Source organism: Aquarana catesbeiana, linkage group LG03 (assembly GCF_042186555.1).
Source record: "Aquarana catesbeiana isolate 2022-GZ linkage group LG03, ASM4218655v1, whole genome shotgun sequence".
In the NCBI taxonomy this organism is placed as follows: domain Eukaryota; kingdom Metazoa; phylum Chordata; class Amphibia; order Anura; family Ranidae; genus Aquarana; species Aquarana catesbeiana.
The window spans coordinates 466757319-466784091 of record NC_133326.1 but is presented as its reverse complement, the minus strand read 5'-3'; positions in this window follow the sequence as shown (position 1 = coordinate 466784091).

Below are 26773 nucleotides of genomic sequence, written 5' to 3'. Positions count from 1 at the left end.
TAGGAGCTGGCAATTAGCCGACAGCTGAGCAGCCAGCTTAGAGAAGGAAGGACTGAGCCCAGCCCTGACACTGGGGAAGACCCGGCTGTAATGGTGCATGTTGGCACCAATGAAAAAGTCAGAGGTAGATGGGGTGTCCTAAAAAACTATTTTTGGGACTTAGGAGCTAAATTGAGGAAAAGGACCTCCAAGGTAGTATTCTCAGAAATACTACGGTACCTCGAGCCACACCAGAAAGGCAGGAGGAGATTAGGTAAGTAAACAAGTGGCTGAGGAGCTGGTGTAGAAAGGAGGGCTTTGGGTTCCTGGAGAACTGGGCTGACTTCTTAGTCGGTAACCAGCTCTATAGAAGAGATGGACTGCACCTAAATGAGGAGGGTGCAGATCTGCTTGGAGTGAAGATGGCCGAAAAGTTAGAGGGGCTTTTAAACTAGGCCGGGGGGAGGATCCAGAGGTAGACATAGCCAGCGCGGAACATATTCCAGAGGGTAGTACTGGGGGCATAAGTGGTAGGTTCACTAAAGCACCTAGACCTGAAGTAAGTTTAGTAACAAGTCATACTTGCAACCCCAGAGAACCCAATAAGGAGATAGTATGTGACCGATCTAAACTACGTGGCATGTTCACCAATGCCAGGAGTCTGGCGGACAAGATGGGAGAACTAGAGCTACTGTTGTACGAGGAGGATTTGGATTTTGTAGGAATTACAGAGACTTGGTTCAACAGCTCTCGTGATTGGCTGGCAACCATTCAAGGGTATTCCCTATATCAAAGGGATAGAGAGGGTAAAAGGGGGGGAGGGGTATGCCTGTATATCAAAAATGATGTACAAGTGAATGTGAGAGAGGACATCACTAAGGGAGCAAGGGAGGAGGTGGAATTCCTATGGGTAGAACTACAAAGGGGGGAAACTAAGGGGAAAGTAATACTGGGAGTATGCTATAGGCCCCCTGACCAGAGGGAGGAGGCAGAGGTGGACATCCTATCACAATTTGGATTAGCGGTCAGAACGGGAAGTGTCATTATAATGGGGGATTTTAATTATCCAGACATAGACTGGGGGGAAGGAACCGCGCATTCATCTAAGGCTCGCCAGTTCCTAAATGTCTTGCAGGACAATTTTATGGGTCAGATGGTAAACACACCAACTAGAAACAAAGCGTTACTAGACATACTGATTACCAACAATACAGACTTGATCACGGATGTGGAAATACGGGGCAGTTTTGGAAACAGCGATCACAGGTCAATTCGTTTTAGTATAAATCACACATATAGGAAACATAGGGGGAATACAAAGACACTGAATTTCAAAAGAGCCAACTTCCCTAAACTACGATCCTTGCTAGAGAATAAAAATTCAGACAAAATCTTAGGAAAAAAACACAGAGGAAAAATAGGTATGCTTAGCATTTTAGAGCATATTAAATAAGGGCATTAGCCAGTGCATCCCAATGGGAAATACATTTAAAAGATCTAATAAAAGTCCTGGGTGGCTTAACTCCAACGTAAAAATGGAGGGATCATCATCAGCATTCCAACTTTACAAAGAATGCAACAACAAATGTAAGGGTGCAATCTGGGCGGCTGAGATAGAACATGAAAGGCACATAGCAGAGGAAAGTAAAAAAAAATCCCAAGAAATTCTTTCAGTACATAAATAGTAAGAAAGGGAGGTCAGATCATTTTGGTCCCATGAAGGATGATGAAAGGAATCTGGTTACTAAGGTTGGAGAGATGGCGAAGGTTTTGAATTTATTCTTCTCCTCTGTCTTCACAAGGGAATCGGGGGGCTTCAGTAACCAAAACTGCAATGTTTATCCTCATGACATGTCATAGGAAGCAAGCTCATGGCTAACAGAGGACAGAATTAGAAATAGACTTGAAAAACGTAACATAAATAAGTCACCAGGACCAGACGGCTTGCGCCCGAGGGTCCTTAAGGAACTCAGTCAAATAATTGCCAGGCCATTTTTACTAATTTTTATGAAGAGTCTACTGACTGGAATGGTACCTGCTGATTGGAGAAAATTCAACATGGCACCAATATTTAAAAAGGGGCCACGATACATCCCTGGGAATTACAGACCAGTTAGCCTAACATCAATTGTATGCAAACTCTTGGAGGGGATGATAAGGGACTATATACAAGATTTTAGTAATGACAATGGTATCATTAGCAGTAATCAGCATGGATTCATGAAGAACTGTTCTTGCCAAATCAACCTATTAACCTTCTATGAGGAGGTGAGCTGCAATCTAGATAAAGGAAGGCCCATAGACATGGTGTACCTGGATTTTGCAAAAGCATTTGATACAGTTCCCCATAAACGTTTATTGTACAAAGTAAGGTCCATTGGCATGGACCGTAGGGTGAGTGCATGGATTGAAAACTGGCTACAGGGGCAAGTTCAGAGGGTAGTGATAAATGGGGAGTACTCAGAATGGTCCGGGGTGAAAAGTGGGGTCCCCCAGGGCCCCGTCCTGGGACCAATCCTATTTAATTTATTCATAAACGATCTGGAGGATGGGATAAACAGCTCAATCTCAGTATTTGCGATAATAAGCTAAGCAGGGCAATAACTTCTCTGCAAGATGTGAAAACCTTGCAAGAAGATCTGAACAAATTAATGGGGTGGGCAACTACATGGCAAATGAGGTTTAATGTAGAAAAATTTCAAATAATGCATTTGGGTGGCAAAAATAGGAATGCAATCTACTCACTAGGGGGAGAACCTCTGGGGGAATCTAGGATGAAAAAGGACCTGGGGGTCCTAGTAGATGACAGGCTCAGCAATGGCATGCAATGCCAAGCTGCTGCAAGCAAAGCCAACAAAATATTGGCATGCATTATAAAGGGGATTAACTCCAGAGATAAAACGATAATTCTCCCACTCTACAAGACTCTGGTCCAGCCGCAAAGGGAGTACAGTACCTGACCGCGAGATTGTGTTTCCAGCGCGATACCATCGCGCTGGTTCTCGGCGACAGGGTACTGTGCATGTCGCGCTGGCTCGCTCATCGGGAAAGGAAAACTTGTTTTCCTTTCATGACGAGTGACAGGCAGTGCTGACAGCTGTCTGGTATGAATCCTGAAGGGGAACGCCGCGCCAAATTTTAAATAAAAAACCGGCGTGGGTTCCCCCCCAGGGGCATACCAGGCCCTTGGGTCTGGTATGGATTGTAAGGGGAGCCCCCTATGCGGAAAAATCGGCGTGGGGGTCCCCCCAAAATCCATACCAGACCCTTATCCGAGCACGCAGCCTGGCCGGCCAGGAAAGGGGGTGGGGATGAGCGAGCGCCCCCCCTCCTGAGCCGTACCAGGCCGCATGCCCTCCACATGGGGGGGTGGGTGCCTTGGGGGAGGGGGCGCCCTGCGGCCCCCCACCCCAACGCACCTTGTCCCCATGTTGATGAGGACAAGGGCCTCTTCCCGACAACCCTGGCCGTTGGTTGTCGGGGTCTGTGGGCGGGAGGCTTATCGGAATCCGGGAGCCCCCTTTAATAAGGGGGCCCCCAGATCCCGGCCCCCCACCCTATGTGAATGAGTATGGGGTACATGGTACCCCTACCCATTCACCTGGGGAAAAAAGTGTCAATAAAAAAAAACACAGTACACAGATTTTAAGAGTAATTTATTAGGCAGCTCCAGGGTCTTCTTCCGACTGCGGGGGGTCTCCTTCCGACTTCTCCTGGTGTTCGGCCTCTTCTCCCGGTGTTCCGCCTCTTCTCCCGGGCCCCTCCGCTATCTTCTTCCAGCTCTTTTGCCAGCGGGGGCCCGGTCTGCTGCCGCTGCCTTGTTGCCGCTGTCTCGTTGCTTCTTCTCCCGGGCCCCTCCGCTATCTTCTTCCAGCTCTTTTGCCAGCAGGGGGCCCGGTCTGCTGCCGCTGTCTTGTCGCCGCTGTCTAGCCGCTGTCTCCCCGCTGTCTCGTCACTTCTTCTCTTCTTCTCATGTTGACACGACGCTCTCTCCAGCTGGAATGCTGGGTGCGAGCTGCGGAGCCATTTATATAGGCGGTGACCCCGCCCCTTTGTGACGTCACGGTCCCAGCATGCGCAGGGACTCTGGCATCATAAGGGGGCAAGACAGCAAGACAGCGGCTAGACAAAAAGTATTCTAATATTCACAGTTTGGTAAAGCCCATTGAGTCAATTTTTGCCAAGACATAAGTGTTGTTGCCTTGTTATATGAGCTTCACCTGTGACTAATAATGGATCAATTAGGTCTCAGGTGTGTATAAAAAGAACACCAGTACACTAGACCTTTTCAACTGCAACTAGACCTCTGCAAACATGCCTAAGATTCACCCGGAGACTAAAGTGTTGATTATCAAGAGAAGACCAGATCCACTGCTGATGTGGCAGACACCTTCAATGTGTCTCAGCGTCAAGTTCAGAGGATAAAAAAAAGATTTGAAGAGACTGGAGACGTTTTGCACAAGGCCAAGTCAGGCCGACCCCGCAAGACAACTGCTCAAGAGGACCGTTTGTTGGCTCAAAAATCCAAGGCCAGCCCATTGTCCACTGCAGCAGAGCTCCACGAGACCTGGTCACCTGAAGTCCCTGTGTCAACCAGAACAGTTTGTCGGATTCTGTCTCGAAATGGCCTCCATGGTCGAATCAGTGCCCATAAGCCAGCACTAAACAAAAGACAATTGAAAAACCGTGTGGCATTTGCCAAGGGCCACAGCCTGCTAAAAGGATGGACTCTGGAAAAGTGGCAGAAGGTGGATTTTTCAGATGAATCTTCTGTTGAATTACACCCCAGTCACCGCAAATATTGCAGGAGACCTACTGGAACCCGCATGGAGCCGAGATTTACCCAGAAAACAGTGAAGTTTGGTGGAGGCAAAATCATGGTCTGGGGTTACATCCAGTATGGGGGTGTGCGAGGGATCTGCAGAGTGGAAGGCAACATCAATAGTCTAAACTACCAAGAAATCTTAGCTACCTCTCTACCTCCAACCATAAAAAAGGCCAAATTTTGCAGCAGGATGGTGCTCCATCGCATACTTCCATCTCCACATCAAAGTTCCTTAAGGCAAAGAAGATCAAGATGCTCTAAGATTGGCCAGCCCAGTCACCAGACATGAACATCATTGAGCATATGTGCTGTAGGATGAAAGATGAAGCATGGAAGACGAAACCAAAGAATATTGATGAACTCTGGGAGGCATGCAAGACTGTTTTCTTTGCTATTCCTGATGACTTCATCAATAAATTGTATGAATCCTTGCCAAACTGCATGGATGCTGTCCTTCAAGCTTATGGAAGTCATACAAGATATTACATTTGGATCTCACAGTACCACTACTTAATTTGCTGACATATTTTTGGATTTTCAGTAAAGTTGTTCAATTTCTGTATAGGCGACAAAATTTTTGTCTTGCCAAAATTTGACCTGTCTGTCTTGATTAAATGATAAATCTTTTTTCAGTGAAACTAATTTATTTCAGTGCATTAAACACCATTTGGGAGGGCTTTAGCTTTCATATGAGCTATTTCTAACACCAATTGATTAATTAAAAGTCAGGTTAATAGCAAGAGTTTCTACAAAATAGAGAAGCGACAAGACTTTTGTCAGGGACTGCACAATGTAATACTGACATAAAATCACATACATACAGTCAGCTCCATAAATATTGGGACATCGACACAATTCTAATCTTTTTGGCTCTATACACCACCACAATGGATTTGAAATGAAACGAACAAGATGTCCTTTAACTGCAGACTTTCAGCTTTAATTTGAGGGTAATTACATCCAAATCAGGTGAACGGTGTAGGAATTACCACAGTTTGTATATGTGCCTCACACTTTTTATTGGCTGATCAGCTGTTCCATGGCCAGGTGTGTGTTATTCCCTCATTATGCCATTTACAAGGAGCAGATAAAAGGTCCAGAGTTCATTCCAAGTGTGCTATTTGCATTTGAAATCTGTTGCTGTCAACTCTCAATATGAGATCAAAAGAGCTGTCACTATCAGTGAAGCAAGCCATCATTAGACTGAAAAAACCAATCAGAGAGATAACAAAAACATTAGGTGTTGCCAAATCAACTGTTTGGAAAATCCTTAAAAAGAAAGAATGCACCAGCTCAGCAACACCAAAAGACCCGGAAGACCACAGAAAACAACTGTGGTGGATGACCAAAGAATTCTTTCCCTGGTGAAGAAAACACCCTTCACAACAGTTGGCCAGATCAAGAACACTCTCCAGGAGGTAGATGTATGTGTGTCAAAGTCAACAATCAAGAGAAGACTTCACCAGAGTCAATACAGAGGGTTCACCACAAGATGTAAACCATTGGTGAGCCTCAAAAACTGGAAGGCCAGATTAGAGTTTGCCAAACAACATCTAAAAAAGCCTTCACAGTTCTGGAACAACATCCTATGGACAGATGAGACCAAGATCAACTTGTACCAGAGTGATGGGAAGAGAAGATTATGGAGAAGGAAAGGAACTGCTCATGATCCAAAGTATACCACCTCATCAGTGAAGCATGGTGGTGGTAGTGTCATGGCGTGGGCATGTAGGGCTGCCAATGGAACTGGTTCTCTTGTATTTATTGATGATGTGACTGCTGACAAAAGCAGCAGGATGAATTCTGAAGTGTTTCGGGCAATATTATCTGCTCATATTCAGCAAAATGCTTCAGAACTCATTGGACGGCGCTTCACAGTGCAGATGGACAATGACCCGAAGCATACTGCGTAAGCAACCAAAAAGAGTTATTTAAGGGAAAGAAGTGGAATGTTATGCAATGGCCAAGTCAATCACCTGACCTGAATCTGATTGAGCATGCAATTCACTTGCTGAAGACAAAACTGAAGGGAAAATGCCCCAAGAACAAGCAGGAACTGAAGACAGTTGCAGTAGAGGCCTGGCAGAGCATCACCAAGGATGAAACCCAGCGTCTGGTGATGTCTATGCGTTCCAGACTTCAGGCTGTAATTGACTGCAAAGGATTTGCAACCAAGTATTAAAAGGTGAAAGTTTGATGGATGATTGTTAATCTGTCCCATTACTTTTGGTCCCTTAAAAAGTGGGAGGCACATATACAGAATGTTGTAAATCCTACACCGTTCACCTGATTTGGATGTAAATACCCTCAAATTAAAGCTGAAAGTCTGCAGTTAAAGCACATCTTGTTCGTTTCATTTCAAATCCATTGTGGTGGTGTATAGAGCCAAAAAGATTAGAATTGTGTCGATGTCCTAATATTTATGGACCGGACTTTAGGTTGGACTTGATGGACTTGTGTCTTTTTTTAACCTCGCCTACTATGTAACTATACATATATGTAAGTGTAAAACTGCTAAAGAAATGTGGAAAGGAATACAAAAGGGGCATGAAAGAGCTAATCTCAGCAATAAACTGTATATGATTAGAAAGCTTTACCAAACCAAGTTGATGAAAGGCCAGGATATGAAGCATTACAAAAGGCACACCTTAGAAATGGTTGAATGCCTGAGAGGTATACTGTACAGTACATAAGAGAAGAAACTAGAAAATTCATTTCCTGGAGAAAATGAGTGGGAATGCTGAATAGCTGAATTGCTAAAGCTAACTGGATGAATAGCTTAAAGTTGAAGAACTTTAAGTTGAAGAACTGAGAATAGTGGAAAAGTAGGAATGGTTTTAAAATAAACATGAATTTCATTGAAAAAGTTTAACACCACTAATGTATGAAAGATGTGGAATATTTAAAGGTTTTTTGAAAAGCTTTTTGATCATTAATCCCCACATTTAATGAGTGAGAGGCAGTGTGAGAGAACCCTTCAAACAAGCCTTAATAAATCCACAACAATACATGCTATGGAAACAGTGACTTCACCGTTAGAGACACAGGGCCTTTGTGAACGTATCGTAGCGTTTTGCTGGGAAATGTGAAGAATTTTATACAGGACAGTCAATGGAGAAAAGTGTAGAACTCTTTTGATTTGGAAGCTCAACCAGCCAAAAGTAAAAGGTGTATCACAAAACTGAGCACATTGCCTGAAACTAGACAAAAATACATAAGCTTTGATGTATAAATTGTGTATGACAAGTAGATCTTGTGGGCGTGAGAGCAATTTAGAAAGAAAGGAACTAAGATAATTTTTTTAAGGCTCTGTGCTCTAGCTATGACATCATCCACTCTAAGCAGCCCAATACACACTCTGTTTAATCGATAACATTTCCTGTAATGATCACTAAACTTAAACAGCTTTTTCACAAAAACTGTAAAAGATATCAAACTGAAAAGATATAGCCAGATAGCGGAATATTTTGTGAACATTTTAAAGTTTGCTTGGCGTCTGTAGGTGAAAGTATGAAAGAGCTGAAACTTTTGGGAGCGGAAGAAGACTTTAAGGATTTAAAGCATGCTCTCATTCACTTCAATGTTAAAAAAATGTGTTAAAAAACTTAATATTTTAAAAAGTATAAATAGTAGAGAAAAAGTTGAAGGATAAAAATATCCTGAGTTGTGTCATCACGGGACACCATATTAATTGGACACTGTTTTATATTATAGTGTGGCCATGTTTTACATTACATTATGTTAAATTGGGGGCACCAGATAGTATTGATTGATCATGGTATGTATTATATTTGAATGTATGTTCTGGTGTACTTTTACAATGGCTAATCTTTGTTTTGTATTTTTGACTGCTGTATTCTGAGATGTTTTGCCCCGTCATCATTAAGCCCTGATGGGCAGGGTGAAACCTGTCAGAGGAGTGGTCCGATGAGCGGCATTGACTGGGGCTTTCACATGTATACAGTACATCCACACTTGGATTGGCTATGGTGAGCGGCAGTTTTATGTTTAAATGTTCATTGCTCACTGGATGAGTTTTTCTTATGCTGGCATCTCTACTTATTTGAGTGCCAATGGGGCTTTACACCTCAGCCTGGAGCTGCACCACCAAGTACTAATGGCTGTATTGTGAGAGGAAAATTTTATAAATAGTAATTTTTCCCTATAGTATCTGTTCTTTTTGTATTGTCACATCCACATGTTTTATTTTACACTGTACAGTGCTCTACAATATAGTGTTATATTGCCTGCATAAAAATGTGCTTTAGGAGGCAGGGCACTGTTGGGCTATGCTTAGCAGGAGTGACAGGGGGGTACCGACACTTCTACTGAGACTACAAATACCTGTATATAATTCTAAAATGTGCAATTGAGGAGGATATTACTTTCAGTTTATTTTTATTGAAAATTTCAACAGAAATATATGAACAAGGTAACAATGCAGTAACATTTCGAATGTCAGTGCTACCATCAACTGAGCAAAAATATCAGTGAAATATTTACCAGGATATATTTATGAAAACAAAAACTAATATCTTAGCGTGAGCAACCAAATTTGAGAGGTACAGCTTAGTGATTGAGTAAGCCAGCCAATGGGTGCTCCATCTACTAAAACAGAAAGCATATAAGAGGTCTGGAAGGTAGGCAAGTGCGTCTGGGAACAATGTTTACCGATGGATTCAGAGTGCGCACCATGAGTGTGCCTGTGAACTATTCGAACACCTTATGCCCAACTCCCAAATTCCCCCGAGTAAGGCCATAAGCAGGAAGAAAAACATCCTCAATAATGAAGTAAACTCTTCAGTAAACTATAACCGTTGTAATAGCCAAGTACTATGAAAAACAATGTAAGAATAAATATCCCCTGGGGGGAACCAGTAGCACATAAAGAATTTTATGTTGGGGAACTCATGAGCCGTGCCCCGAAGGGCCGGTACGGACCAGCTCATATAGCTAGTGACTAAACTGAAGTCATCCAGTATACTAATTATGTTCCCTTGAAAGAAACCTAAAGTCAAGAGAGGAGAAATAAGAAATCAAGAAAAGAAAAGCATAGAAGGCAAAGAGAGAGGAGGAAAACATCACAGGTAAGAAATATAGTGACTGAATGAGTCTCACCCCGTCATGGTTGTCATGGACAGTATCAAGAAATAAGAGTCATCTGCATATATTGGGCCCAGAGTACCCAGATAACCTCAAATTTCTTGTGCTTACCATTTTCTCTTGGGCCATAATCCAGGAGATTTAACTTTTTGCCAAGGAGAAGGAGACATAGGGTTGTTTCCAAGCTCGAGCCATAGTTAATTTGGCTCCAATAAAAATAAAATGAGGCGTTGTATGAGTTTAGGGACATCGGGGACAGGGAAATTTAGTAGTGCTATGTGGGGTGATCTCTGTATGGGGAAACCCATGACTTTATAAAGCACATGGAAGATGTTATTCCAAAATCCTCTAGTTTTGGGGCAATCCCACCATACATGCATCATTGATCCCACATGACCGCAACTGCGGAAGCACAGAGGAGAAGATGAAGAATACATTTTGGCTAATTTTAAAGGAACACGATACTCATCAGAATTTTCAGATTTGCCTCCACTAGCGCTGTATTCAATATCCCCTGGAAGGCAGAGGCCGAAGCCCTATGCCAGTCTTCTAAACTCCAGTCTTGTCCCAGGTCCCTCTCCCATTCCAGCATGAAGAGGGATTTTGTATCCGCTTTAGCAAGTGAATTATAGATCACCGAGATTCCCCTTCTCTGCTCCATGGTTTGCCCACACCAAAGCTCATAATCAGTGAGACTAGGTGGGATGGGTTTTGTGGTCCACAGTTTCGAAAATGAAAAAAAAAAGAGAAATTTGGCAATGCCGGTACTTTTGCGATGGGGGCATCTCTAATTTGCGAGAGTGAGTGGACCCGTGGGATTAACAAAGTGGCCAATCCTATACGTCCCTTTGTCCAACCACCATTTGAAGACTTTTATATATAATCCTGGGGGAAGGGGATTACGGAAAAGATGAGATAATAGACGCCAATCAGGAATCAAATGTGAGTTAGTTTTAAGTGAGTCCCACAGAACAAGGGAATGGGAAAATGTAGGAGCCAAAATTGCTGGCCTAGTTTTGGGAGGGCACCATAATAGGAAGTCCAAAGTGTAGTGAGGGACCCCCTGCCTTTCTATGTGCACCCAATCTGGGCGAGCTGACCTAGAATTTTTAATTGAAAGTTGGGTTAATCGGGCAGCTTGGTAGTACCAGAACAAATTTGGTAACCCTACTCCACCATTGTCTCTAGCTCAGTAAAGGGTCTCCCTGGCAACTATGTCCTTTTGCTCCCCAAATAAATTTGATAAGTTTGGATTGAAATTGCTGCAGGTGGTCTTTAATTAATTGGGATGGGCAGGGATCTGAACAGGTAGAGGATTCTCGGTAGCAGGGTCATTTTCACTGGGTTAACTCTACCTAACCAAGAAAGCTCCAGTTTAGCCCAACATTTAAGTTCCTTTTCTATTTTACGGTACATAGGAGGGAAGTTCCCTGCATATAAATGATCTACAGAGGTTGCCAGATTGACCCCCAGGTAGGGAATTACCATATCGCTCCATGAAACCCAGAAAGTTTCCTTTAACCATGTTCTGGTAAATTTATATTTAACGCCATAGATTTTGAGAAATTTACCTTAAATCCCGAAATTGCTCCAAAAGCGTCCAAAAATTTCCAAATGTTGAGTAGAGAAATTAACAGGGAGGTGATGAATAGCATAATATCATCTGCAAAAAGCGCACATTTGTGAGTTTGTGTGCCGCACTGTACCCTATGTATAACCGTGTGGTCTCTAATTGCGCTGGCAAGTGTTTCAATGACTGTGGCAAAAGTTAGCGGGGATAAAGGACAAGCTTGTCTAATGCCTCTAAAAATTGGGAAAGATTCTGATTAGTATCCCTGCAGCTGTATCCTCGCTTCAGGGTTTGAATAGAGAGACCCTATCACATTCATGAAGCTGTGGCCAAATCTCCATCATTGCAAAATTGGTATGAGGCAGGACCAGGACACAGAATCAAATGCCTTTTGCAAGTCCAGAGAGAGAAGAAAGCCTGCCTGGGGAGGACTACCGTCCCAGCTCGACCCCAGAAGAGAAATTATGTAAATCGCTCTTCTGATTTGATCAGGGCCTTGTTTCCATGGTATAAAACCAACTTGGTCCCTGTGGATATAGAAGCCAATGAAGGTGGATATATGGTCTGCAAGGATCTTTGTTAGAATTTTGAGATCATAATTTATTAAAGATATGGGTGGATAATTGGCAACTGAGCTAGGATCCTTACGTTTTAGGAATTACCGAGATAAAGATTTAGAGTCTTGTCGAGTTGGGCCCCTTTACGTAGCTCGTTAAAAAATCTAGCAAAGTAAGGTGCCAATGTGATAGTAAAGTGTTTGTAATATGGGACAGAGAAGCAGTCCGGTCCAGGGGTGGATTGGCTTTTCAAATTTTTAATAACTTGAGCGACCTCTCCTGCGGAGATCGACAATTCTAATCTATCTCTATGGTGGTCCACAAGCTTAGGGATTTTTTTTCCTCAATAAATTTTTATTGTTTTATAATAGAACCAGGAGAAAAACAATGTATACATTGTACGTCATAATACAAGATGACGTAAACAATATAATGCTTATATATATGCATTATGTATTAAACTGACAGAAGTTTCTGAGGTACGGCTTATACTTAGATACAAATATATGTTATCCATGAAAGTGTGGTTCCTATTCCCCCATTACCTTTTGTTACCTGGGCGGGGGCTGTATCTTGTGTCTTTTGCATAACATATACTTTAGACAATGCAAGAATTCTTAAACATGACCTATTGCTGAATCATGACCAAACTAAGGGAAGTCATACTATGTTATAGGAACTTTGCAACTCCAGACCACTGAGGTAGTTTGAATTCACATTGTAGAAGGGGGAAAGGTTTCAGACGGGAGCCCTGGATTAAATTTTGAATGGATTTGATTCCCTGTCGGGACCGCTGGGTCAGAGACAAATCTGGTGATAGATGGTGGAGAGATTCAATTGGGATTGGGATCAGTGGGGTGTTAGGGGAGAGGGGACTATTTTGGGTCAATATTTTCCATGCGTTAGCCGAAGTTTTCATGGTAGAGGATAGCGCCGATGGAATTTTTGATCCTAAGGGGGTGCTCATCACCACCATTGTAAATGTGGGCGCACTAGTGACAAGCTTTCTATTTTGCCTCATAGCTTATTAGGACAAAGCCGGAACCATTCAGCTAGTTGGTCCAGTACCGACGCTAAGTAGTAGTTCTCAAAGTCTATGGTCCCAGATGCACCCGCTGATTAGTGTTTCATGAGTTTCGAGTGTGCGCATCTAGGTTTAGTACCCTTCCATATACATTTGTTGAATGTGGTTTGGAGAGATTTGAAGAAGGACCTGGGGGTGGGAAGAGTCCTGAATAGGTAAAGTATTTGTGGCAGGTGAATCATTTTGAAGTCTTCAAGTCTTCCAGACCGTGATATTTCTTGTTTTGTTATGGATTGGGTGTCTAATCGCAGCTTGAGAAGGAGTGGTTTAAAGTTAACTGAGAAGAGGTGTTTAACCAACCTTGTTAAATGAACCCCAAGATAGGGAATGATTTTGTCTGGCCAAGCAAAAGGGTATTGGACCTGTAGTAAGTTTTTTGTTGTGGTGTCTAGCTTAAGATCTAGAATGTGTGATTTGGTTGTGTTCACTTTGTAGTATGAGATCTTACTGTACCGGTCAAGCGGTTTTTGAATTTCTGCCAGGGAAGAAGTCGGGTTAGTAAGGATCAAGATCACATCGTTCGCAAAGAGACTAATCTTGTGGGAGGTTTTGCCTATCGTTAAGCCTGTGATTAAAGGGTTTGATCGCACATGCTCCGCCAAAGGATCCATCCGCAGGTTGAATGTTAATGGTCACAATGGGCACCCCTGGCGTGTACCATTCGTTATGATGGGTTGAGATAACATATCTGCTGAGTAAACTTGTGCTGATGAGTGGTGTAGAGTGCCATGATGGCCCTGTAAATGTGATCTTTGAAACCAAATTTAAGGAGTACCTTCTGTAAATGTACCCTGTACGCCTTCTCTGCATCTAAGGATAGCAACAGAGAAGGCGTTATCAAGTTAATCATGCGTCATGGTGTATCAAGTTAATCATGCTTCTTGTGGTGTCCGGTCCTTGTCTCCCTTTAGTGAACCCTGACTGGTCCATGTGAATGAGGTCTGGCATTACCTCCATTAGGCATCTGGCTGTCATGGTTATGCAATAGAGTTTGTTTGTCAACTTACCTGTCTCCATGTGTTCATCTCCAAAGACCAGCTGTCTCTCACCTGACTGCTTTTATTAACTCTCCTCTAGCATAGCTCCACCCCAGCTCCTATTAGAGAACTCTATATTAACCTCTGCACTGCAGGTCAGCCCTGCTGATCAACCTTTGTGTGTTTGGCTTCCTATTCCTGCCTGCCGTGTGCTCTATGTTTATTTCTGTTACCGACCTTGGCGTGTTCTATACTATTCCTGTCTGCTCGTGACCCTGACCCTTGGCGTGCCCCTGACTATCACTGTTTGCCTGTGACCCTGAACCTTGGCATGTACTCTGTTGTACTCTGTTGTCCTTGTCTGCTTGTGGCCCTGACCTTGGCTTATTCCTTTACTATCCTTATCCTTCTGTTGCCTACTGTGGGTGTGAGCTGGGGGACCCTGGGGGTCACAACCTGGAGCCAGTTGCAGCCCAGTCCATCCTCACCACTAGAGGCTCTGGTGAACACCTGCTGGCTCTTAGACAACGCGCCCCAGGGAATCCTACGCTCTAACCCCGGTGGGATCCATGTTGGTGTTCCAGTGGCCCTGCCTTCCTTATACTCGGACTCCCATCCACAGCAGTCAGCCGTAGGTTCCACTGCCTTGCGGTGCACTCCTGATCCCAACGGTGTGCATCTGCCACCTAGCCTCTAGGTGACCTGACAGTTTAATCAGCCATGGACCCGGCTGACGTGCCGCTTCCTGCAGCCGATCCATTGCAGGGCATACTTCGCAGACTCGAGACCCAGCAATCTAATCAGACTCAGGTGATGCTATTCCTTAAGGATCTGGCTTCCCGCTTCGAGCAACTCCAGGCCTTCTTGGGAAACCCGAACCTGCAGCCTCAAGTACAATTAGCAGCTGCACCTATCGCACCAGTCGCAGCCACACATTCATATTTACTGCCAGCTCCGTCCGGTTTCTCTGGGGACTCCAAGGCTTGCAGGGGCTTCCTCAGCCAATGTACCGTTCATTTTGAGCTCCAGCCTCAAAACTTTCTGTCTGATCGGGCTAAGGTAGCCTATATCATTTCCCTCCTCTCTGGTAAAGCTTTAGCTTGGGCTGCCCCCCTGTGGGAGAAGAATGACCCGGTGGGTTCCAGCCTGTCCGACTTCTTGAAGCTTTTTCGTAATATCTTCGAGGAGCCAGCTAGGGTTTCTTCAGCGGCTAGTGCCCTTTTACGCCTTCGCCAAGAATCTTGTTCAGTGGAATATGCACTTCAGTTTCCGTATCCTCACAGCAGAATTGAGCTGGAACAATGAGGCCCTGGTCGCAAGCTTTTTACATGGCCTCTCAGACCGAGTGAAGGACGAATTAGCAGGAAGAGCCATCCCCGCCGGTCTGGATGATGTAATTTCCTTGTGCAATCATATTGACATTCGTTTCCAGGAGAGGTCCCTAGAAAAAAGACGCCAGCACCCTCTAGGTCCTGGTCAGCCAGAACTCTTTCCCCGTCACTCTGTGGAGCATCCTCTGCCTGCTGAGGAACCTATGCAGCTGGGCCGGACTAGACTAACCCCCGAAGAACGTGCTAGATGCAGAAATCTTGGCTTGTGTCTTTATTGTGGGGGCAAGGGTCATTTTTGTGACTCCTGCTCGCTTCGTCCGGGAAACGCTCGGGTCTAATACATTTGGAAGGTGGAGTATTAGACCCAGAAACACCACCTTCTCGTCTTCTTCTTCTGGTGTTCCTCCATGTAGGCCCTTCTCCCCAATCAGTCCTAGCATATCTGGACTCCGGGGCTGCCGGCAATTTTATGGACTGGAGAACTGCTTCTTCTATGAAGCTTACCCTTTCTCCCCTCGCTACACCACTGGTAGTCTCGGCAATTGATGGCACTGTGCTCCCAGGAGGCCCTATACATTTCCAGATGCTACCTATTAGGATGTCGGTAGGGATATTCCAACAGGAGTGGATTTCCTTCCTCATGCTACCCAAGGCCTCTACCCCCATTGTATTGGGCCTTCCTTGGCTACAGCTCCACTCTCCACATGTGGACTGGGTCTCTGGGCAGATCCTGGCTTGGGGTCCTTCGTGTTTCTCATCCTGTCTTCTCAAGGTGGTCCCCAAGGAGAGACTTCCCATTGCTACCACATCCGTATCTTCTGATCTTCCCGCGGCATACAGCGATTACTGGGATGTGTTCTGTAAGACGTCTGCTGAGGTGCTTCCTCCCCACAGATCTTTTGACTGTGCCCTTGACCTTGTCCCTGGAGCAACTCTGCCCAGGGGTCGTACCTACCCTCAGTCCATTCCAGAGACCCAGGCCATGTCTGAGTATGTTGCTGAGAATCTGGAGAGAGGTTTCATCCAGAAATCCTCATCGCCTGCAGGAGCAGGGTTCATTTTCGTTGCTAAAAAGGATGGTACCCTCAGACCCTGCATCGACTATCGAGGGTTAAACGCAGTGACCATCAAAAACCGATACCCCTTACCTCTAATATCTGAGCTATTCGACAGGTTGAAGAGGGCTTCCATTTTCACCAAGTTGGATCTCAGAGATGCATACAATCTTATTAGAATATGGGAAGGTGACGAATGGAAGACAGCGTTTAACACTAGGGACGGGCATTACGAATACTTGGTTATGCCTTTTGGTTTGTGTAATGCTCCAGCTGTGTTCCAGAACTTTGTCAATGAAATCTTCAGGGATCTACTGTACCAGTTTGTTGTCATCTATCTGGATGACATTCTCATCTTTTTCAAAAATCAGCTTGCTCACAGAAACCATGTCCGCACCGTTCTTCAGCACCTTAGAGAGAATAATCTTTATGCCAAGCTGGAGAAATTTTCCTTTGAATGTCCTGAGGTCCTGTTTCTGGGATGTTTTGTTTCTAGTTTGGGTCTTCGCATGAATCCCGGAAAGTTCTCGGCCATTACCAACTGGCCCCTTCCTGCTAGCCTCAAGGCCACACAGCGCTTTCTTGGCTTCACAAATTATTATAGGCAGTTCATAAGGAATTACTCTTCCATTGCCGTGCCTATTATCGCTTTAACCAAGAAGGGTGCGAATGCCAAAGACTGGCCTCCCGAGGCTGTCTCTGCGTTTCATGATCTGAAACAGGCCTTTGTTTCTGGACCTCTCTTGAGGAGACCAAATCCTGGGGACCCATTTTTTATTGAAGTAGACTCTTCTTTGATGGGGGTGGGAGCTGTGCTTCTTCAGTTCTTTGAGAAGAGACATCAACCATGTGCGTTCTTCTCCAAAAAATTTTCTCAGGCAGAGAGAAATTATGCCATTGGTGATCGGGAACTTCTCGCAATTAAATTGGCATTGGAAGAGTGGCGTCATCTCTTGGAGGGTTCCCCTCACTCCATTACGATCTTTACTGATCACAAGAATCTACAATACCTACAGAATGCTAAACGTCTGAACCCCAGACAGGCCAGGTGGAGTCTCTTCTTTTCTCGTTTTAAATTCACGACTACGTACAAACCTGGTTCTTGCAACGGTCGGGCTGATGTGCTCTCTAGGTCATTTGACACTTTTGACGAGGAGTCCACCCCTGATCCTGAGCCGATCATTCCGACCTCATGCATTGTTGCCCATTCTACCAGCCTGGAATCAAAAATTCCTCCTGGCAAGACCTTTGTTCCCACGGAGCTAAGAGCTAAGATCCTTCGTTGGGGACATGATTCCAAGGTGGCAGGTCATGCTGGGTTCCTCCGATCCTTCCTGCTCATCAGTCGTCTCTACTGGTGGCCTAACCTCCGCTCTGATGTTAAAGAGTACGTTAAGGCTTGTCATGTCTGTGCTCAGTCTAAATCTTCCACACTAGCCCCTGTTGGTCTTCTCATGCCCTTGCCCATTCCTAAGGAGCCCTGGTCTCACATAGCCATGGATTTTATCACCGATCTTCCACTGTCGGGGAATAATACAGCCATTTGGGTGGTAATCGATCGGTTCTCCAAGATGGCTCATTTTGTTCCTCTTCCTGGTCTCCCTTCTGCCTCTGCCTTGGTTCCCATTTTCGTACGAGAGATTTTCCGCATGGCGTTCCTTCCCATATCATTTCGGACAGGGGTGTTCAGTTTACATCCCGTTTTTGGAGAGCCTTTTGCAAATCCCTCAACATTACCTTGGATTTTACCTCTTCTTACCATCCCCAATCCAATGGTCAGACTGAGAGGGTTATCAGGAGTTGGAGGTCTTTCTCCGTACCTTGGTCTTGGCTCATCACGATGATTGGGCATCACTACTTCCGTGGGCAGAGTTCTCCCACAATAATCATGTCAACGTCAGTTCTCAGAAGACACCCGTTATCACTGTTTATGGAAGACATCCTCAACTCCCTCTTCCTATGACCTGTTCTTCCGACATTCCAGCCTTGGCTACTGTTCAGGAATCATTCAATTCCATGTGGGCTGACGTTCATGATTCCCTCCAGAAAGCTGCCAACAAATTCAAGAGTTTTGCTGACCGTCGCAGGCGTAAGCCGCCTTCTCTTCAGCCAGGAGACAAAGTCTGGCTCTCCACCAGGAACATCAAACTCCGGGTTCCTTCTCTCAAATTTGCTCCAAGATTCATAGGGCCGTACACCACAACTTCTAAACTGAATCCGGTTTGTTTCAAGCTCCAGATTCCCAAAAGACTCAAAATCTCTAACTCCTTCCATGTTGCCCTTCTGAAGCCTTTAGTCCTCAATAAGTTCTCTCGTCCTCTCCCTACCGCAGCGCCGGTCTCTGAGGATAATCAGGAGTACGAGGTTAGCCAAATTTTGGATTCCCGACTCTGTAGAGGCATTCTCCAGTACCTCGTACATTGGAAGGGGTTTGGTTCTGAGGAGAGGTCGTGGATCAAGGCTTCTGAGGTCTTTGCACCTCGTCTGTTGAAGAAGTTTCATTTGAAGTTCCCCTCTAAACCTGGTTCCAGGCGGGGAAGGGGGAGGCCTCGTAAGAGGGGGGTACTGTCATGGTTATGCAATAGAGTTTTGTTTGTCAGCTTACCTGTCTCCATGTGTTCATCTCCAAAGACCAGCTGTCTCTCACCTGACTGCTTTTATTAACTCTCCTCTAGCATGGCTCCACCCCAGCTCCTATCAGAGAACTCTATATTAACCTCTGCACTGCAGGTCAGCCCTGCTGATCAACCTTTGTGTGTTTGGCTTCCTGTTCCTGCCTGCTGTGTGCTCTATGTTTATTTCTGTTACCGACCTTGGCGTGTTCTATACTATTCCTGTCTGCTCGTGACCCTGACCCTTGGCGTGTCCCCGACTATCCCTGTTTGCCTGTGACCCTGAACCTTGGCGTGTACTCTGTTGTCCTTGTCTGCTTGTGGCCCTGACCTTGGCTTATTCCTTTACTATCCCTATCCTTCTGTTGCCTACTGTGGGTGTGAGCTGGGGGACCCTGGGGGTCGCGTCCTGGAGCCAGTTGCATCCCAGTCCATCCTCACCACTAGAGGCTCCGGTGAACACCTGCTGGCTCTTAGACTCTGCGCACCAGGGAATCCTACGCTCTAACCCCGGTGGGATCCGTGTTGGTGTTCCAGCGGCCCTGCCTTCCTTATACACGGACTCCCATCCGCAGTAGTCAGCCGTAGGGTCCACTGCCTTGCGGTGCACTCCTGATCCCAACGGTGTGCATCTGTCACCTAGCCTCAAGGTGACCTGACACTGGCAATGGTTTTGGCAAAAAAATTTAAAACAAGATTCAGTAAGGATATGGGACGTAAATTTTGAGGGGAGGATGGTTCCTTGCCTGGCTTCAGGAGTGTGATAATAACAGCATTTACCGATTTCTTAGCAAACTTTGAAGTGGAGGCAGCGTTGTTGAAGAGTTGTGTTAAGTGTGGGATTATTTGGCTGGAGAATTACTTATAGTACTCTTCAGTCAAACCATCAGGTCCCGCTACTTTCCCTTTGGGTAATGTAGTTATTGTTGAGAGGATTTCCTGCTCAGCAAAGGGCTCATTCAAAGAAGACAGTTGTCTCCGTCAGCGTAGGGAGTTTAATTTGTTGTAGAAATGCATTGTCATCATTTGAGGGTTGAAATGTGGTGCGGTCCTGTCTAATGTTATAGAGGTCACTGTGATAAATCGCTAAACGCGTTTGCTATGTCCTTATGTCGCGTACACACGATCGGACTTTACGGCATACTTGGTCCGGCGTATCGGATTTCGCCGGACAATTCGATCGTGTGTGGGCTCCAGCGGACATGGTTTTCTCATAATTTTGACGGACTTAGATTTGAAACATGTTTCAAATCCGCTCCTCTGTATGCTAGTCCGCCGGACAAAAACCGACGCTAGGGCAGCTATTGGCTACTGGCTATGAACTTCCTTGTTTTAGTCTGGTCGTACTTCATCACGTACGAATCCGTTAGACTTCGGTTGATTGTGTGTAGGCAAGTCCGTTCATTCGGAAAGTCAGTTGCAAAGTCCGTCGAAAAGTACGCCGGACAAAGTCTGCCATAAAGTACGCTCGTGTGTACGCGGCATTAGGGTTGGTCAGGTTTTCTTTAGTGTGGGGGTGGAATAAGTGAGTTATTTTATATTTGGTCCTTTTCCCTTTGAGGCAGTTTTTTTCCCCTGCTTTTTTAGATGTAGACTAAGAGGTGACTTTAATTTCACGCTGTATATGCTCGAAGAAATAGAGGAGTAGTTCCTGTCTCAGTAGCATCAACTGAGCCATTTCTTCGGTTGTGGATTGGCCTTGTGTTGGGTCTCAATTTGTGAAGTGAGGTTATCAATACGCTGCGTCCTCTTCTTGTTACACAAGGAACTCAATTTCAATATAACACAACGAATAGCAGCTTTGTGCACTTTCCACACCACAACTGGGTCATCCACTGAGCCACTGTTGAGGTCAAAGTATTCTTTTACGTGGTCTTTAATCTCCTGAAAGTAGTTTGGGTGTTGTAGTATGTAATGTAATTGTTGGCATGCCAGAGAAATGTATTCCACTGGTGCTTAGCGTCGTTTATGGAAATTTTGACTAGAGCGTGGTCTGTCCACGTCATGGTGTGGATTACAGATGCGCTAATTTTTGGAAAAGCTACTTATCTGTGAGGAACATGTCTATTTTTGAGTATGATTTATGATGTGGGCAGAAGTAAGTGTAGTCCTTTTCAGAACCATGATGACATCTCCAGACATCAAATATATCTTGTGATGCGAGGAATTGTTTTAGGGGGACTCTCTTCTCTTTGTTGCTGATGTGGTATCTATATGTATATCTGCTACCAGATTAAAGTCTCCGCACATGAGCAGATGTCCCTGCTGGACTGCTTGGGCTTTGCATATGGCTTTCCGGAGGAAACTCATCTGGTGTGTGTTCGGAACATATACATTTAGCAGTGTGTATTTGATTTTGTTGAGGGTACATACGAGAATTATGAAGCGACCATTGGGGTCTGATATTTCTTGAAGCAGGTGGAAGTCTACAGTTTTCTTTATTGCTATTAAGACTCCTCTTTTTTTGGAGGTGAAAGCAGCATTGCAGATGTGGGGGTATCTGTTGTTGGAGCAAAGGGTTACTCATGTGGGTAGTAAGTGTGTCTCTTGGACACATATGATGTCACTTTTGAGCTTTTCAACTGTGTGCCATAAGCATAGGCGTGCACACCCTAATCACCCCATGTGCTGTAGATACCCCATGTTTAGCCTGCTGAAATGTCACCAAAGCCCCCTAATGGGGCTTTTAAAAAAATTGTATAAAAAAAAAATTAAAAAAAAAAAAAATGTAAAAATATTGACACCATTCACTGTCCTACTGACACCAAACTCTGCCCTACTGGTACTGTCCACTGCTCTATTGACACCGGCAGTGTATATACACATGCACAGGCATATGTGTTTGAGCTCTGGGGTGCACACCCTAATGCAATAGGCTGTGCACACCTATGGCCATAAGGAATGCCTTTTAGCTGGATGGTTTAATCCCTTGGCATTGAGCGATAGAATGGTAATCTGCATGACTGTCAATCAGGGATGTAGGTGGTGGGGAGAGGGTTGGTAAACACTTACAGTTAGTTGTTATAAGGCGTGCAATGGGGTGAGTTGACTATACCAAAAGTCGTGAATCCGCTGTAGGGTATATTCTGTGGTGCTGTGAGCTTGGTTCTAGAGCTGCGAGAAAAAGCAACAAGTCAGTTTATCTATGTTAACAGGTATAACTTTTGGAACTGTTCTGTTAGGTGTTAGACACTCAATAAAGGTTTTGAGGCGGTGTAAGTAAAATAAGCTGGAGTCAGCTAGGCCGCTGTAGGGGGAAACAGTAACTGAGAGGAACTGTGTATTGAACAGTATGCAATGAGGGAGAAAACTTTGTTAAGGTTGTGAGCCCGTCCAGGTCAGGTGTCAACTTGTAGTTGGTTGCTTTTTGTCCCCTGGCTGCAGCGTGATTGTGAAGATCGGCGTTGCTGCATATGTGGTACTTCATCCTTGGGAGACTCCAAGATGATACCCCTGTCGTGCAGAAGATGTAGGCCTTTCTGGAGACCGCTGACGACATGAGTAGTACCATTCTTGGTAATGAGGAGAGTCACAGGGTAGCGCCACTTATACAAGATTTTATGATTGTGAAGGCCTTTGGTCATAGGGTTCAGAATCCTTCAGTTGTAGCATATATTTGGAGAGGTCCGGAAAGAGCTGGGCACCATTGTATGGTCGGGGCAGTGGTGATTTGGACCTGGCTTCTGACATCAGTTTTTCTTTGATGTGAAAGAAATGCACCCGCATGAGCACGTCACTCGGTACAGATGCTGCTAGGTGAGGAGGTTTTGCTATTCTGTGGATCGTGTCAAATAATAATAATATCTCTGGGAGATGCATCAGGTAAGATGGTGTGTATGAGGTCTTTGGCGTACTTTTGTAGGTCTGCCGGCAGGATAGATTCTGGGACCCCCCTCAACGTAACATTATTACGTCTCGAGCAATCTTCTAAATTGGCTAGCTTGGCCCGGACCCTTCTTTCACCTCCTCATAGGTATCAATTAGGTCATTTACCATTGTTGTACATTCTGTAATGCCTGTTTCAATGGTAGTGACTCTGTGATCCATCGATCGCATCGGTTGGATTGTGGCGGATTAAAGGCCTGGGCCCTGGTTAGGCCCTGAGACAGCCCTGGACGCGGTGCATCCATCCACATCTGGGCCTTGGCAGGGCTGCATGTGAGGGGATCTGCACCCGGGTCCTGTGTGGGGGATTTAGGTAGTGCTGAGATGCCCATTTATCCCTGGATGTCATCAGGGAGATCTGTGTATGCCTCTCATCTTGGTGATCACTGACCTTGTCCTCTGGAGGGAACATGAATGTTGTCAGCTTCTTGGGCTTATAATCTCCCTTCCACTTACGGGACATTATCAGCAAGGGTGTGCTGCTGCCCTGGGGTGAAGATGGCAATGGATTGCTGCTTCTAGAGGGCATGAGTTGCTCCGGTGTTATCCCTCACTGACGAGCTGTGGAGCTAAGCATCCATCTTCAGTGCTGGCTAGCCAAGCTTAGGGATTTTAATTGAGTTAAAAAAAAAGGATTCCAGGGGGGTGTTTGGGGACTATAGTATCCACGGCGTACAGCTTCCTGTAGAATTCATGGAAGGCTTCCATAATCTTTTGAGGATTTTGTGAAAGGCTACCGCCCCTAATGTTAATTTTGGGTAAGGTGTGTGATCCCAGTTTAGGGGTCAACCTGGCTGCCAGTAAGGAACCTGTTTTATTTCTCTGATTATAAAAGTGGGCACCATTCCAGAGTATGCTTTTTTTCTGCAATAGCTGTAAGGGCTAAATTTAAGGCTGTGTGTGTGGCGTCTAATTTCTCCACTGTTACTGATGTAGGATTACACTTATGTTGTCTGTTTAGATGTAAGAATTCTTGACATTCACCTGTCGAGCCTATTGAGTGTCATGGTTATGCAATAGAGTCTGTTTGTCAGCCTACCTGTTTCCATGTGTTCATCTCCAAAGACCAGCTGTCTCTCACCTGACTGCTTTTATTAACTCTCCTCTAGCATGGCTCCACCCCAGCTCCTACCAGAGAACTCTATCTTAACCTCTGCACTGCAGGTCAGCCCTGCTGATCAACCTTTGTGTGTTTGGCTTCCTGTTCCTGCCTGCCGTGTGCTCTACATTTATCTCTGTTACCGACCTTGGCGTGTTCTATACTATTCCTGCCTGCTCGTGACCCTGACCTTTTGGCGTGTCCCCAACTATCCTTGTTTGCCTGTGACCCTGAACCTTGGCGTGTGCCCTGTTGTCCTTGTCTGCTTGTGGCCCTGACCTTGGCTTATTCCTTTACTATCCTTATCCTTCTGTTGCCTACTGTGGGTGTGAGCTGGGGGACCCTGGGGGTTGCGACCTGGAGCCAGTTGCAGCCCAGTCTATCCTCACCTCTAGAGGCTCTGGTGAACACCTGCTGGCTCTTAGACTCCGCGCCCCAGGGAATCCTACGCTCTAACCCCGGTGGGATCCATGTTGGTGTTCCAGCGACCCTGACTTCCTTATACCCGGACTCCCATCCGCAGCAGTCAGCCGTAGGGTCCACTGCCTTGCGGTGCACTCCTGATCCCAACGGTGTGCATCTGTCACCTAGCCTCAAGGTGACCTGACACTTTGATCAGCCATGGACCCGGCTGATGTGTCGCTTCCTGCAGCCGATCCATTGCAGGGCATATTTCGCAGACTCGAGACCCAGGAATCTAATCAGACCCAGGTGATGCTATTCCTTAAGGATCTGGCTTCCCGCTTCGAGCAGCTCCAAGCCTCCTTGGGAGACCCGAACCTGCAGCCTCAAGTACAATTAGCAGCTGCACCTATCGCACCAGTCGCAGCCACACATTCATATTTACTGCCAGCTCCGTCCCATTTCTCTGGGGACTCCAAGGCCTGCAGGGGCTTCCTCAGCCAATGCACCATTCATTTTGAGCTCCAGCCTCAAAACTTTCTGTCTGATAGGGCTAAGGTAGCCTATATCATTTCCCTCCTCTCTGGTGAAGCTTTAGCTTGGGCTGCCCCCCTGTGGGAGAAGAATGACCCGGTGGTTTCCAGCCTGTCCGACTTCTTGAAGCTGTTTCGTAATATCTTCGAGGAGCCAGCTTGGGTTTCTTCAGCGGCTAGTGCCCTTTTACGCCTTCGCCAAGAATCTTGTTCAGTGGGACAATATGCGCTTCAGTTCCGTATCCTCACAGCTGAATTGAGTTGGAACAATGAGGCCCTGGTCGCAACCTTTTTACATGGCCTCTCTGACCGAGTGAAGGACGAATTAGCAGGAAGAGCCATCCCCGCCAGTCTGGACGATGTAATTTCCTTGTGCAATCAGATTGACATTCGTTTCCAGGAGAGGTTCCTAGAAAAAAGACGCCAGCACCCTCTAGGTCCTAGTCAGCCAGAACTCTTCCCCCGTCGCTCTGTGGAGCATCCTCTGCCTGCTGAGGAACCTATGCAGCTGGGCCAGACAAGACTAACCCCAAAGAATGTACTAGACGCAGAACTCTAGGCTTGTGTCTTTATTGTGGGGGCAAGGGTCATTTTCGTGACTCCTGCTCGCTTCGTCCGGGAAACGCTCAGGTCTAATACATTTGGAGGGTGGAGTATTTGACCCAGAAACATCATCTTCTCGTCTTCTTCTTCCGGTGTTCCTCCATGTAGGCCCTTCTCCCTAATCGGTCCTAGCATATCTGGACTCCGGGGCTGCCGGCAATTTTAAGGACCGGAGAACTGCTTCTTCTATGAAGCTTACCCTTTCTCCCCTCGCTACACCACTGGTAGTCTCAGCAGTTGATGGCACTGTGCTCCCAGGGGGTCCTATACGTTTCCAGACGCTACCTATTAGGATGTCGGTAGGGATACTCCACCAGGAGTGGATTTCCTTCCTCATTCTACCCAAGGCCTCTACCCCCATTGTATTGGGCCTTCCTTGGCTACAGCTCCACTCTCCACATGTGGACTGGGTCTCTGGGCAGATCCTGGCTTGGGGTCCTTCGTGTTTCTCATCCTGTCTTCTCAAGGTGGTCCCCAAGGAGAGATTTTCCATTACTACTACATCCGTATCTTCTGATCTTCCCGCGGCATACAGCGATTACTGGGATGTGTTTTGTAAGAAGTCTGCTGAGGTGCTTCCTCCCCACAGATCTTTCGACTGTGCCCTTGACCTTGTCCCTGGAGCAACTCTGCCCAGGGGCCGTACCTACCCTCTGTCCATTCCAGAGACTCAGGCCATGTCCGAGTATGTCGCCGAGAATCTGGAGAGAGGTTTCATCCGGAAATCCTCGTCGCCTGCAGGAGCAGGGTTCTTTTTCGTTGCTAAAAAGGATGGTACCCTCAGACCCTGCATCGACTATCGAGGGTTAAACGCAGTGACCATCAAAAACTGATACCCCTTACCTCTAATATCTGAGCTATTCGACAGGTTGAAGGGGGCTTCCATTTTCACCAAGTTGGATCTCAGAGGTGCATACAATCTCATTAGAATACGGGAAGGTGACGAATGGAAGACTGCGTTTAACACTAGGGATGGGCATTACGAATACCTGGTTATGCCTTTTGGTTTGTGTAATGCTCCAGCTGTGTTCCAGAACTTTGTCAATGAAATCTTCAGGGATCTACTGTACCAGTTTGTTGTCATCTATCTGGATGACATGCTCATCTTTTCCGAAAATCTGCTTGCTCACAGAAACCATGTCCGCACCGTTCTTCAGC